Source organism: Hermetia illucens, chromosome 6, assembly GCF_905115235.1.
Source record: "Hermetia illucens chromosome 6, iHerIll2.2.curated.20191125, whole genome shotgun sequence".
Taxonomy (NCBI): domain Eukaryota; kingdom Metazoa; phylum Arthropoda; class Insecta; order Diptera; family Stratiomyidae; genus Hermetia; species Hermetia illucens.
The window spans coordinates 85651946-85668002 of record NC_051854.1 but is presented as its reverse complement, the minus strand read 5'-3'; the positions used below and the strand labels follow the sequence as shown (position 1 = coordinate 85668002).

The window sequence follows — 16057 nt, the reverse complement described above, 5'->3', positions numbered from 1 at the left end:
CCTTTTCCCCCAGCCGACCGGCTGATATAGTCAGAATCGGCCCGTACGCTTCCCTCTTTACCTCCCGAGAAAACGATCCAACAATTAAAAATCATCGGGCTCCGACAGTATCTCCAGCTTTGTACTACAGAAGTGTGCGCATACCATCAGCGAACGTCTCACCATCTCCTTCAACAACTGCCTGAATGACGGACACTTCCCAGTATCATGGAAATCAGCACTCCTAAGAAGGGGTGCTCGGGCGATCTCAAAGATATGGGGCCTACCTCCCTCCTTTCCAGTATTGGAAAAATCTTCGAACGTATCCCACTAAGTCACCTTAATAGTCACTACACCTCTATCGTTCCACTTAATCAATTCGGCTTCGAGAACCTCAGATCCACCGAGCAAGCAATCCAGTACCTATAAGACCACATCTTCAATCACCTGGAAAATAGGCAATGCAAGCTAATTCACACCAATGGCCGATTGCCCCCCCCCCCCCCCTTATTCAGAATCCGACTTTATCTCCAAAATAATTTGCCAAGTGCTGCAACAATAGAGACGGAAGATCTCATGGAGTTCCTAAATCGTTCAGAATGAAGATCTCCATATGCGATTATGAGGAGTCTTTTGAAGCAAGGTGGAGCGCAAGGGTAAACTTCTTACGGTCGGGGAAAGTGACCGAGCCGCAACAAAGAATAAAAGAGAAAGAAAAGAAAAGTGGAAACTAGTAAAAGAGATACGCTGGAAAGCTAGGGTAAGGTGGGCAGTGGGAACTTTTAAACCACTGAAATCACCCTGAGTAGATGGTAGATCCCAACACCAATCTAGAGAAGCCTAGAAATCATCTTAGAGTCTCTTGCGAGGATGGTAAAAGGCAGCATAGCCCTGGGATATATACCAAGGGCGTGGAGACGGGCAAAAGTAGTCTTTATTTCGAAAGCGGGTGAAAAGGATAATTTTCACCCTAAATCTTTCAGACCAATTTGCCTAATATCGTTCGTACTCAAAACGGTGGAGGAGGTGCCCTTCGATGGACTTCGCTGTATCGATTTCCCGGTACACTCAGGAGTCCTTCGGGGATCCATTCTAGACTCCAAACTTTTTACCATCTTCCTTCACGATATTCCCCCGTAAACTTATCTCTTACTCCTGTGGCCCCCCGCCAGCCCTTTCTCTCCAACGACAATTTTCCTCCGGCATCAGAAAGAATCCTCTTCGCTGACGACACCATTCTATATGCGAGTGGGAATAGGCCGTCACTAGTCTCTCTCTCTCTAAAACTCCTAACCAATAGGGTCATTGCGTATTTCAACTGGTGGACTGGAGGAATGCGACGGGAGGAGAGGGAACATATACTGAGGAAAAGTAGCGGCAGAGTAAATCACAAGATAGGGGGAGTTAGCTGGGAAGCCAGAGAATTTAATGGACGGAAGGATATCTGGGCAGGACAGCTTGAGTTGCGAATGTGGGACTAGAAAGTTTTAAGGTTTCCGCGTTTTACTGAGCCTTCAACACTGGTCAAATATTCGTTTCTGGACTTACGAATTGACGATTTGGCCGAGGAATGCAGAGTTTTGAAAAAACTAAGTCAACATAGGTTCTAGAAAACAAGAACTTCTTCCTCGCAGTTTGTTTTTGACGAAGTTTTTTGTGGACTTCAGTGGTGTACCAGACAGGGTAAGAGCGTAAGTACTTAGGAGAGGAGGGGACGTAACAGGGAAGAAGATCAGATGTCATGTCACCGGCTACGCCATAGGTTAGCATTACATACTTAATTAGTCACGCTTAAGCTTTCAGGTTAATATATACATATATATTTTGTACCGCACATGCATTTCTGTTTCTTTGCTAAATAAATAATTTTGATATCTGAAATCTATTGTCTCATAATGAGGGGAACTGTCAAAATGAGCAAAAGTAAAACCCAATTCAAGCCCGAATATTTTGCGAAAATTCTCAACCAAGACTGTGTCGAAACTGAACTTTTGTTAAGCAAAGCACAGCCCTCCGCAACACCTATAAGAGGGAAATGGATGCCGCAATAACCGTAGTGAACAGAGATCCTGGAGATGAAGCATCAACTAATGATCTTCACAATCACCTGAAGAACGTTATTATAAATACGGTCACAAACATACTTGGCCCCAGGCGCAAGAGTAATGTTGCATTCTCAAAGAATGTGGGCATGCGCGGAGACTTATCACGAACTTCGGCGAGCGGAGAAGCGACTTCACAGACGGAAAAAGGAAGCTTGGGAGAACCAACAGGTCTGTGAACTCGAAAAGTACAGGGAGCAACCGCACCAGGCCCGAAGGTGGAAGTTTTACCAACAAGTCAGCAGGCTTACACACATCGATGTTCATCCTGCCGAGACAAAGAGGGAAATCTGATTTCCGACAGAATGGGCATATTGGAGCGATGGGTTGAGTACTTTGATGAACTACTGAACAACCAGAACATCGGCGAGTTGGAGGTCCCGCCAACTGAAGACGATGGACAAATACTGCCACCACCAAGTATAGAAGAAACAGTCCGTGCAATTCATCGGCTTAAAAATCATAAGTCGCTAGGAGACGATGGAATTACAGCCGAATTGGTTAAATTCGACATCAACAACGGTCTACGACAAGGGGATGCGTCCTCTTAACCTGGCCCTCAAGAAAATGATCCGTGATGCTGAAGTAAATGCAAGGGGTACGAGCCTCTTTAAATCCACCCAACTACTGACCTATGCTGACGATATCGACATCATGCGAAAAACCACCCGGGACGTACAAACTGCCTTCATCCAGATCGAGGAGGTGGCGCGAGATCTTGGGATGCACACCAAGACAACATCAAACCGCACTGGTCAAACGGGAAGAATAAAGATAGGAGACTACAACTTTGAGACCGTTGATAATTTCTCCTATCTAAGGCCCTCCTTTCTAAGCTACGATGACGAAATCCGCGCACGATTGTTGGCAGCCAACAGAGCTCATTTCAGCTTACAAAAACTGTTTCGCTCGAAACGTCTCACCATAGGGTCAAAGCTCATACTGTACAAGACAATGATCTTGTCAGTCCTCATGTATTCCTCGGAGACTTGGGTTCTTAGCAAGAAGAATTGCGAACTCTTGGCCGCGTTCGAGAGAAGAATCCTCTGAAGAATTTTTGGCTCCCTACATGAGGATGGACGATTCCGTAGCCTACATAACGATATGAGGGATACCATGACCGTTAAGTTGTGGGTAAAATCTGGCTCAATAGGTTATGTTGGGCGGGTCACTTAATCCGTATGGATGAGGATAATCCAGCCCGGAAAATTCATAAAGGCATGGTATGGTATGGTAGTGAGCGAAGCAGACCCTGCCTGAGATGGACCCATGGCGCAGGTCAGGACGCCAGGCAGCTTTTAGGGATATCGAATTGGTAGACCTCGGCGCAAAACCGGAGTTCCCTATTAAGGCAGGCCTAGACCGAAAACCCGTTGTTGCGCCGTTGATGATGATGATGAAAGCACAAGGCCAAAATCGAGTTTAGTTACTTCATGTCTTGCATGGTTTTCGGTTCTTTAGAGTTAGGTATCTAAAGAAAGCCTACTGCTTTTTAGTTGGAAAGTTACAGTATTAAAATTGCAATTTTCAGAAAGAAAATAATTTTTTATTAGAGGCACAATATATGGGAGAAGTTTTGTTTAACCTTTTGTGGCATCACGCGCAGAAAAGGAATGAGAAAATTTTAGGGGTCCTGCAAAGGATGAACATTCTAGTGAATGGTAAATGCAAGCCTAATGTACACACATGTGTATGTATGGAGTAGTAGATGCAAAGCTCATTATTCAACTCTGAACCCAAAAAGTTTTCTTCTGCATTATGGAGCTCCAACCGTAACTAGCTTGAAACTACCACAAAAGGATTAAAAGTGAATTGAAATCAGATTATGAGAGCTGCTTTTCAAGAGCAAACTAAAATTCGTGACATGCCAGTTAACACTATTTCACGCATCGATGCAATAATGGACGTATTTCGTAAAGTCCGAAGGCTTAAATTCGTATTGAAAGGCTAGGTCCAACTGTGTAAGTGTTCTGTGGATGAGAACCATATTTTCTGCACTTGACCCACGGTGGCCATTGCATTCTGTCCATTTTCATTGAGTAGCATTAGATAATCTACTTACCGGGAAGTATGCCGACCGGAATTCCATTATGGGCTAAGTCGAAGGCCAAGGTCAGATGTAAATTTGAGGATTTAAACCGCGGTCGGGAAATAATTAGCTCGTGTTTGGGAAATATCCTTCTGCTGACAAAATCCCTGCACTCCTTCTAATTAACAAGCTGGCTTTTATGACCGATGTAAATACCTGCGGTATCCACCATGCCAAGTTAGTAATTGTGTCAAGTGACAGTGGACATCTCCATGGCTGCGCGTAATCCAACCCTGGATATTTTGATTCAGCCTGTAAGTCACCTCTATGAGAATTATCTCAACGTTCCTGCCACATCCTGATTGTGCGCGCTCTTTATTCTCGTCGTCGATCTTCAGCATTACGGTCACTACTTCCTTTCCAATTGTATAGTATTCAGATCTCCCCAACCAAAATATTAATGGGCACCATTCCCACGACTACGAAAGCTTCTTCGTCTGACATTGTTCGGAATGCGCTAGTGACTCTTAACGCACTCAGACGATATACTGAAGATAATTTTCTCCTATAAGCCTGAACATTAAGGGCTTTTGTCCAGACGCGTACTGTATACAGTAAAATGGATGAACACACTGTAACTAGCAGCAGCCTCCTCGGTGGTTTGGGTCCTCCAAAATTGGGCATCATACCAGTTAACGCAGCTGCAACTTTCGTTCCTTTCTCGCCTGCATAGCCCAAGCATTCCTTGAAGGTCAATCAATGATTCACAATAACGCCGAGGTATTTGATTAATGGCTTGGACTCTGCCACATGCTGCCCCACACGAAACCGTAGAGTTTCTTTCAGTTTACGGCTGCGGACCCGTACAGCCTCAGTTTTGTGTTCGGCTAAATCTAATCCATGTGATACCAACCAATCCTTAATCAGCCTATCCGATGTCTCACACGACCAGACAACATCCTCCAGGTGTTTGTCCATTACAACAATGGGCCTATGTCGGTGTCATAGAGGAGCTTTCCATCCAAAAAAAAATTCCTGATGATTAGCTGAATATACAAGGGAACATTCAGCTGGTTTAAGGATCTTATTAGTTGTTGCCATTGTGCTGAGTTGAAAGCATTCCTCCCGCCGAGGGTGATGATGGCACAGTATTTTTTTGTAACACCCTGTCACCTTATACCTGCAATTGCTTCCTCTGCCAGATTGATTACTGCATTGATAGCACCCACCGTTGATCGGCCGGCGCGTTGTTGTGTGGACATGTCTCCTGCTTCTTCTACAATTGGGAGGAGCCTGTTGCATATAATCCCTCCAGCAAATTTTCCTATACTGTCCATCAAACAAATGGGACGATACGACGATGACTCTCCAGGTCGTTTACCATTCTTTGGTGGCAGCACATGCATTTGTCTTTTCCACTGAGTCGGGAAGGCGCCCTCTTCCAACCGAGTATTAAAAGTCGAAACGAACTACTCTGATCTTGTTTTTATCGCTGCCTTCAAAGCTATGTTGGGTATTCCGTTCAGCCCGGTTGCTTTTTTAACTCCTACCTTTCCGCAGGCAATAGTAAGTCCATCCTCTGTGATACTTGGGAGATCCGTTGTGGGATGCTCCCTTTCGACCTCAATAGTGCATTTGCTTTGCTGTGGGAATAGAGTGGTCACTATTCTTGGCAATAAAACTGGCCACTTTATCTGCGAGGTTTTGCTTCCTTTGAACTTAAACATTACCGCCCTATAGGCTCCTCCCCACGAATTGATGTCGGCTTCTCCGCAGAGTTCTTTCAAGGAATTCCATTTGCTTTCGCGGATCGCCTTCCGCAGCTCTCTTCGACTAGTTTTCCACCTCACCTTTCTCTGTGCAATTTCCTGCTCATTGTTTGAACGTTGGTAGTTTCTTCTCGCTTGCAGGCATATCGCACACAGTCGTCTGATTTCGTCATTCCACCACGGTTTCGGTAATCTGTGAGCGTTATTTCTGCGCCTTGGCATAGAGGCATCACAGACTCCGACCATGTTTCTGAAAATTTGCTCAGATTTTTCACTCGCTGTACCTGTTGCTGTGGAAATATCTCAGTGAACATTTCTACGTCAAATATCTTAGAACTCCACTGCTTCGTCCGGCATGACTTTATGTCTTTTAGATGCTCCATACTGCTGTTCTCCACTAGACTAAACAGTATAGCTTGATGGTCACTATGCATGTAGTGTTCACTAACTCGCCAGGTAATGTCCCTCATCAACGCACTGGTCACGAAGGTAATATCTACCACTGGACTATCCTCCCTTTCCAGAAGGTATAGGTACTTCCGACATTAGCAAGAATAATGTCTAGCGAAGAAAAATAGCAATATGAGTCCTCTGTTGTGTGCATTGAAGTCTCCCGCGATGGCGATTGGGGATCGTACACTTACGTCTAACGCCAGTTCATGTAACATTCACTCATATTCCACGCTTATTGCACTTAGCGGAGCCTAGCAACTATAGACATGAACATTGTTAATTTTAGCTCTTACGAACACATTTCCAGGCGTTGTGGTTATTTCTTCAAACGGGTGGCCCTACTCCAGACATTTAAAACGCAGGAGATGTTTTCTCCCGAATCCTAAAGACAACCCATCCGATCTTCACTTTGTCAGCTTCCAGCAACTTGTTTGCCCAAGCAGCTGGCAAGATAATGATAGCCAATTCACTGACTGTCTGTCTGTCTGCCTGTCACACGCACCTTTCTCCAAAACGGCTAAACCGATTCGAACGAAATTTGGTGGACAGGTGAGAACTATGAAATCCCACGCATACAGTGAGTGACATAAAGGAGGAGGAGGAGTTTAAAGGGAGACTTTAATAGTCGTGTAGGTTAGGGATATAGTCGTGTAGGTTACCAAATTAAAGGTCTCGGTTAATACTCCGAAACTGATATTAGTTTTGATGTAAATTGTAAAATGCGCGAGTAAGGAGTCGAAATGTACACACTTAAGGGGTTATATCTATTTGGAACCCCCCCCCCCCCCAAAAAAAAGGGGCTTTTCAAGATTTTTCTGTGAGCAGATGTTTGAATTACAGTCTGCAAGTAACATACCAATGGATTAAGCAACTTTTCAGGAGTAAGGAAAAAATATGTTATTGAAATTTTTTTACAAAATGGCGCCTGTAAGAGTGTACAAAAAAAACAAGAAGTTGTCCGCGGGGAGCAGTAGAACTCCCGTGGATCATCATCTAGAACCGCACCACCATTTTTTTCATGAACTACGTAATTGTAGCTAGTGAGGTACACACGATTACAATTTTAGAATCTTTTTTCGCAAAATGAAAGGGCTTAGAAAAAAATTCGTTTTTAAATTATTTAAAAAAATTCTCTTTGTGAATTGCTAAAATCGGGTGCACTTCATTCATTGCGTGCTCCAAATCGTTTTCCACATCGCACTTGTTGCCATCTGCCTTTTTACAGTCGCCTGCAATGATGATATAATCATCAACAAACACATAACAGATTTTTGCATCTAGAAGCTGCCAGAGGGCATCAGATGGACCTGTCTGTGGTGCGTATGCGGTGAAGAAGTCAATAGTGCTTTCAGCTGTTATAATGGTGCGCTTATCAGCCGGTCGTCAAATAATTCGACTTCTTTAATGGCGACACAGAAACCCTTAGAGACGGCAATGCCAGCAGCACATTGAGTGTTTTTTTGGTTTTCTTGTAAAGTACAAATATCGATGCGCATTTTCCGAAGGGCTCTTGCAAGTCACCGGCCATTTCTAGTGAGGTTGTCAATATTTAGCGTGCAGGCACCTATTTATTTCGCTCGGACTAATTTACTTAAATTCTGACGCCGTCCATGCTTCAAGAATCCTTACCCACTTCTCAACAGGACCGGGACCTGTTGACTGAGGTGAACCCCTAACATTTCCCCAAAACTTGTCTGTCGTGGGCCGAACAAGAGAAATCCCACCTTGATATCTGCTAATTATATTATTAAATTTTGGAAATTCACTACAAAATCACCATAAATTTGCCCTAAAAGTACAAAGAGAGAGAGTCCAATTATAATTAACGAAGATATAGTAGCGCAAACCTGTGCTTTCCGTGTGATTTTCAGTCATCCATCCAAAATCTTACATCACAAAGCCTCTCCTACCTGAAGCAACTCTCTAGCAACAGTTTTTGACTGGGATGCTACCTCATTATCGTTACTTTTCCACTTTACCTGCATTTCTTGGGCCATCACTAATTATCTGAGCATGTATCCTGCATGAGTTTACACAAAGGACGAAAGTTCATAGCCTTCTGTGCAGCATCCATAACTGTTGCATATAGATGTCATCTACTCGAACTCCGTACATATATAAACTTGTACTGAGTGGGTAATTTCATCCTTTCTCTTCTGGTGAAACTATAGAAGATGACAACCCCTAAATTAAAATATGAAAATTAACAGCTTACTCAAAACAGTTTCCATCAACGTCAAAATAGCCCCTCGGGATGCACTCTAACGACGAGACATAATTGCAAGGATCCGAAGCGCATGATAGACGCCTGTTCGTGCTAACATCTGCATCGTGTATTTCATCCTTTTTGTCTTCACCAATCATTTTTGCCATTTCATTTTTGGTATAACAAAAGGTTCACGGAGAGGAACTGGGCCAAAGAGTGGGGGATGTGGCGCTAGAGCAAACGAATTCATAAATTTCGTCATGTGGAACTGAAGACTTTTTCAGTTCACATCATCTCCGGTGAGCAATTCCTTGCAGCCGGCACAGAGCAGCTCCACCACCACCGCGAATTGTTGTTAGTCTTCAGAGGCATTCCAAACAGCTTTGATAGCATTTTCATCTATGTACATGCATGCCATCAAAATACCCAACAAAAAATAGGAAAATACCACAAAACAAATCCCAGGGTACAAGTACAGATCAGATGGATGTGGTACTACATATTACAGGGAAACAACACGCGGTAGCAAAGCAAGCTGGCTCAGGATATATAGGGGCTGTGCACCCCTCCTTTCATGCGAGACGATGGGTTCGTGGAAATTGGGATATTCCACCGCGTGATATTTCACTTGAATCTGCTTCTGCGGGATAGTGTTGACACGAATATATAAGTGAAACCAGTTTCTGAGGATTCCAATTTTTACTGCATATGCAGCATCCTTTCTAATAATTCATAATTCAATTCAACTAAGGAGTTTATGTTTTCCCGGCGGTCCTTTTTGATCCTGATTGCATGACAGACCTTTCTAATCTTATTGTTCTTGAGGACCTTAATTCGGCATTCAGGAATTCTGATAAGGACTCATTCAAGTTTGCTTAGGGACTTTGCAGCATCAATGATTAAGTATTACCGTTTCCTTACTTAGTGGAAACTACCAACCCGGGAGATAGTTATACTGTATTGCACTCTACTATATCTGAGGGGGGAACTTTGACACCATCAACTCTTATTGCAATACCTACAAACAGTGGTAACGCCTTTTTAGATGCATCATTTCTGGCAAGAGGCAAAGAGACAAATAAACACCTCGTATTACGAGGAGGTTCGCACCTTTATTAACTTCGTTGTTCCACTGGTAGTAGGGATTTATCCGAGCTTTCGTTTACCTCGGTCTTTGGTTCTACAAAACTTGACGCTAATTTATCTTGGGTATCGAAACAATTGGGCTACTTTTCAATCAAGATCTTGCGAATAATTGTAAGGATTTACTGTCTTCGATACTTCAATACAATCACCTGAAGAACATTATCATGGATACGGCCACGAACATACTTGGCCCCAGCCGCAAAAGGAGTCGGAACGGCTGGTTTGACGATGAATGTAAGCTAGCTACGGAACGGAAGAATGCCGCATACCGAGTAATGTTGGATTCTCAAAGAACGCGGGCGCGCGCAGAGACTTAACACGAACTCCGTCGAGCGAAGAAGCGACTTCACAGACGGAAAAAGGAAGCCTGGAAGAACCAACAAGTCTGTGAACTAGAAAAGTACAGGGAGCAACCGCACCAGGTGCGGAAGTTTTACCAACAAGTCAGCAGGATATACACCTCCATGTTCATCCTGCCGAGACAAAGAGGGAAATCTGATTTTCGACAGAATGGGCATATTAGAGCGATGGGTTGAGTACTTTGATGAGCTACTGAACAACCAGAACATCGGCGAGTTGCAGGTCCCGCCAACTGAAGACGCCGGACAAATACTGGTACCACCAAGTTTAGGAGAAACAATCCGTAAAATTCATCGGCTAAAAAATCATAAGTCGCCAGGAGCCGATGGAATTACAGCCGAACTGGTTAAATATGGAGGCGACCAGTTACACCAAGTGGTTCATCAACTTGTGCTCAAGGTATGGGACAACGAATCAATGCCTGACGATTGGCAACGAGGCATTATCTGTCTCATACATAAAAAGGGAGATATCACTCAGTGCAGCGATTATAGAGGTATCACGTTGCTGAGTACCATCTATAAGATATTCTCCACTATCTTGCTAGGCCGGATAGCCCCATACGCCCAGAACATCATTGGCCCATACCAAAAAGGCTTCACTCCAGGCAAATCAGCAACACATCAGATTTTCTCTCTGCGGCAAGCGATGGAAAAACTGTTGGAATATGGACAACAGTTGCACCATCTGTTCATCGACTTTAAAGCCGCCTATGATAGCATAGCCAGGGTAAAACTGTACACGGCCATGAGAGAATTCGGTATCCCGACGAAATTAATAAGACTGACTAGGGTGACCCTGACCAATGTGCGAGGCCAGATAAAAGCAGCAGGATCACTCTCAAGACCATTCGACATCAACAACGGTCTACGACAAGGGGATTCCCTATCATGCGTCCTCTTTAACCTGGCCCTCGAGAAAGTGATCCGTGATGCTGAGGTAAATGCAAGAGGTACGATCCTCTTTAAGTCCACCCAACTGCTGGCCTATGTTGACGATATCGACATCATGGGAAGAACCACCCGAGACGTACAAACTGTCTTCATCCAGATCGAGCAGGCGGCGATTAGCACGAGATCTTGGGCTGCACATCAATGAAGGCAAGACAAAATATATGGTGCCAACGTCAGCACCGAAGACGAATCAACCAACAACATTAAACCGCATTGGTCAAACACGAAGAAGAATAAGGACAGGAGAATACAACTTTGAGACCGTTGACAATTTCTCCTATCTAGGGTCGAAAATCACAACCGATAACAGTTACGATGATGAAATCCGCGCACGGTTGTTGTCAGCCAACAGAGCCTATTTCAGCTTACAAAGACTGTTCGGCTCGAAACGTCTCACCATTGGGTCAAACCTCTTACTGTACAAGACTATGATCGTGCCAGTCCTCATGTATTCCTCGGAAACTTGGGTTCTTAGCAAGAAAAATTGCGAACTCTTGGCTGCGTTCGAGAGAAGAATCCTCCGAAGAATTTTTGGCCCCCTACATGAGGATGGACGATTCCGTAGCCTACACAATGACGAAATTTATGAGCGATACCATGACCGTCCGATTGTGGATAAAATACGGCTCAATAGGTTATGGTGGGCGGGTCACTTAATCCGTATGGATGAGGATGATCCAGCCCAAAAGTCTATAAGGGTTCAACGGTAGAAAAAAAAGACGAGGTAGACCCTGCCTAGGATGGAGCGATGGCGTAGGTCAGGACGCCAGACAGCTTTTAGGGATATCAAATTGGTGGACCTCGGCGCAAAACCGGGATGTCTGGAGTTCCTTATTAAGGCAGGCCTAGGCCGGATACCGGTTGTTGCGCCGTTGATGATGATGATGATACTTTTAATTATCTTACGTATTTCATCTGTCTTTCATCATCAATTAGTATGCATTTAACTAGTCGGACACCGAAAGAACGGGTTTTGTACATTCCTTGTGTAAAGGCATTAAGGCGCGGAATGGTTCATTGACAGTGTATATGAATTAAGTATGTCAAACTTAGTTGTAGTTTAGATTGCACTAAATTTATGCGAAAGAATCAAATGCGATCTATTAGGTTATTGCACATGAAATGGCCGATTTGGTATTAAAATTTTAAATGACTGTAAAGCCTACAAAACTTTATTTAAGTCATCAAAATAGGTGCCAGTCGATTCAAAACACTTCTCCCAGCGAGGTATACGAGCATGTATGCCAGTTTCGTAGAAGTCCAATTTTTAGGTGTTGATAAACTCGTCGAAGGTAATTTTGATGACTTCTTCATTCCTCAGTTGTTATTCCGCCAAAAAATGAAAAATGAAAAAATGAAGGTCTGGTGAATATGGTGGATGAGGCAAAGTCCATGACTGTAAACCCGTTACGGGGATACAGTCATGGCGGGGCTCTGATTGTGGTCACAAAACCAACCCGTGTCCGAAAAGAACCGTGGGATTATGCCTACACGGCAGGTACTCACGTTAAACCCCCAGGACTTTCATCACATATCACTATTCTGTGCAAAAAGGGATCGCTTCTGTTGAGGAAGAGTAAAGAACTGCAAATTTCCATTCGAAGCGCCATGTTTTGATCCGTAAGTGCTTGCGGAACGCATTTATCGCTCTTTTTCACCTTTCCAAGTTGTTGCAAGTGCCGGGAAACTGTCGAATAATGTACGCCCAGTTTCTCTGCAATGTCGCTCACAGACTGACGTGTGTCGCATTCGACTAGCAAACACAGCTCGTGTTTATCAATCGATGGCCCTGGATGTCCACGTGGCTCACTTTAATGGTTTACGCTACCTGACCGGAATTTTTCGAACCACCACCGTGTGGTTCGTTCGCTACTCGTATCAGCTCCAAATGCGCTGTTAATGTTCCTGGTCGCCTCCGCTACTTTATGACCGAGTTTGAACTCATACAGGAAAAGTATACGTTCTTGGCTTTTTTCCATCCTTTTTTCCTTTTTATTCACTGTTATCACAACGATAGTCAAAATTAAAATGACTCCTTGATTAAATGTAGGAGTATTTATACTTCATTATCCGACATCAACCGTGCTAACTGGTGGTTTGATACAGCAAAATCGCAACTAACTTCACTTGATTACCAAATCGGCCATTTCATATGCAACAACCTAATACTATAACTTTGCCGGTCAAATGGTAGTACAGGTCCCAAGGCGAAACATGCATTGGTACCCACGATGGAGCATAAAATCTGGCAAACGCCTGCGGAAACAACACCAATAGCTCTACTACCAAACCCTATCTTCACCTCCACATGGTGACCGCTCAGAGCTCTTTCTTAACCAAAAGCTGCAGACGGAGAAGGATGAAGGCGAGTCCCCCGCGTCTAAAAACTGGACAAATTGTATCAATTGGTCCTCCAGGGTGGGGGGTTGGGTAGGGCTGACAATCCTACACAGAAAACGAACGAAAAAACCAAACGAGAATTATATAGAAGAATCTGAACTAACAACTTTTGTACTACTGTACTTCAGAATAAATAAAGCTCCTTCTTTATCGGTTGCTCATTCTTCGGCGTTAGTGGCCCTTGTGTAGATAACTTGCGAATGATGTTCGATAACTTGTTTGATTAGAAACTTCACCCGGAGTTATTGAAGTGCAGGTTTCGCCATCGATCCTCTTCATCGGACATCTTTCTCTGGAGTAATTTTTATTTAAACTGAATTCCGCTTTAACTTGTGCGAGATGTACGACCGTTTGTGGATATTAATAGCTGGGAAAGGTGTTGAAGTTAAGCGAAAATTCAAAATATTCCATAGGAAGTCCTGAGTCGGGTCAATGCGAGGGGCAAGATTCATTCGGGATCCATGAAGCCTCTCGGACGAATCCCAATACTTGCGTATGCAATAAAAGTAGTGGCTGAGGCAGAAGCGTTCCGAGGACTACCTCGACGACGACAACAGCCTGCGGCATACAGAACCTCAATTGAAACAATCTTCCCGCCGCGCTTTAGACTCTTTGCGCTTGGAGGCACCAATTGTTATTAAAATTGCGTTCTTTTAATTCACCGTGTCCGCCAGTTAGAAAATCTTAGAATTGGTCAACAATCTGCGTCCACTCAATCCTCCCACCGTTTTCTTGGTTCTCCCTTTTGGTTGGCTACCATCGGCTCTGCCTTTCAGCACTAGTTTCCGAATCCTTCCCTGGTGCATTCGTTCGATGTGGCCAACATATTGCAATTTCCAGATTTTGACAAGTGTCGATGCTGGTCAAATATTGCAGACAAATCATGATTGCATCTGATTCGCTAGTCATCATCATCAACGGCGCAACAACCGGTATCCGGTCTAGGCCTGCCTTAATAAGGAACTCCAGACATCCCGGTTTTGCGCCGAGGTCCACCAATTCGATACCCCTAAAAGCTGTCTGGCGTCCTGACCTACGCCATCGCCCCATCTCAGGCAGGGTCTGCCTCGTCGCTAGGCATCGCCTTCCTTTAAGGCTACGAAAATCTTTCGGAGGACTTTTCTCTCGGAGGTATCGATCTGTTTCCGACATCTCCGTCAAGGTCCACGTCTCGCATCCATATAGTAGCACGGGACGAATTCACATCTTATAGATGCGTATACTTTTCTTGATCTCATTTTGGGAAAGACAGCATAAAATGGTTTATGAACATTAGTAATCCGACTTTCGATTTCGTCCTTCGAGAGTAGGGATCCTAGGTAGACGAATTGATCCGCCTCTTCGAAATTATGCTCGTCCATCATAATGTTTTGCATACTAACAGCTATCTTTCGAGTTTGGGTGATTTATTTCGTTTTGGATTGATTGATCCTGAGTCCCACTTCACACACTGCTGACTGTTCGAATACTTCCTTCACACGAAACATCGATCGGGCAAGAATATCCACGTTGTCTCCGTACGCCAACTGTTGCGCGAATTTTACCAGGAACGCACCTCTGGTATCAACTGAGATCACCCTCCTGATGACGTATTCGAGCACCAAGTTAGAAAGGGTGGGGGCGAGACCATCCCCTTGCTTAAGTCCTGAGACTATAGGAAAGCTTTGCATTAATTCATTTTGGATTTTTACCTTGCCTTCGTTGTTAATCGTTGTGACTTTCACTAGCTGGGCTAGCTTCGGTTGGATTTTTAGCTCCGTCATTATTCTGTACATTACGATTTACCCTATTGTACGCCTGACAATAGTCAACGGACAGTTGACGGACATTGTTGTCATTTTTTCAGCACTTTTCAAGCACTTGTTTAACTCCGAATATCTGGTTCGTTGGCGATCGTTCTCAAACCACCTTCCCCGATGATGTTGTCTACAGACTCTCTCTGTTATCGCTCAATCATATTCGTAAGCATCTTCTAGCCCGTACACAACAATGAGACTCTCCTGTAGTTTTCTGAACGCAGACGATCACCCTTTTTATACACAGGACAATTTACATTTTCACTCCAATCGTCTGATTTTTGTTCAGTTGTCCAAATTCTGCTGATTAGTTTGAAGATTCGATTGGTGAGCTCTTCTAAGAACTCGGCTCGGATGCCATCGATCCCGGGAGCTTTATGTGATTTTAACTTAAACAAAGTTACCTCTAGTTCGTACAAAGTCGAGGGTGTTGGCACTGGTTCTCCGTTTGAGTTAACCGGACTGACAAAGGGCTAGGTTGAAACTACTGAACTCACCTTGCTTTTATTTGAGTTACGTCACTGATGATATTGCCTACGATTCCTCTGTTCTACATGCCCAAGGGTGTTTTTAGGCTCTACTTTCCTAGGACCAGCATGAGGTAGTGCGTCGAAATGTGCTTTGATTGTGGACATATAAGCCACTTTGACCATGTCGTCTTTCAACTGTCCACATTGATATTGGGAGTTCAACTCCTGTAGCTGTTTTTGGCTACTCGTTAGCGGTATTTCTCCTAACCAGTCGCAATTAGCACCTCGTAGTGTTCTCACAGCCAATATGTTTGAGGCAACCCTTTTTTCGAGCAGGATGATTGATTGAATATCTGCTGCCATCTGGTGATGCCCACATCATTTTACGTATGTT

At 44.0% G+C, this 16057-nt stretch overlaps 1 protein-coding gene across 4 annotated transcripts in view; it reads right to left on the bottom strand.

The window, feature by feature from the left end:
- The window catches only part of LOC119658881, a 228289-nt gene that overhangs the window by 71746 nt on the left and 140486 nt on the right, over positions 1–16057 (bottom strand). The gene's annotated exons all lie outside the window — the stretch shown is intronic.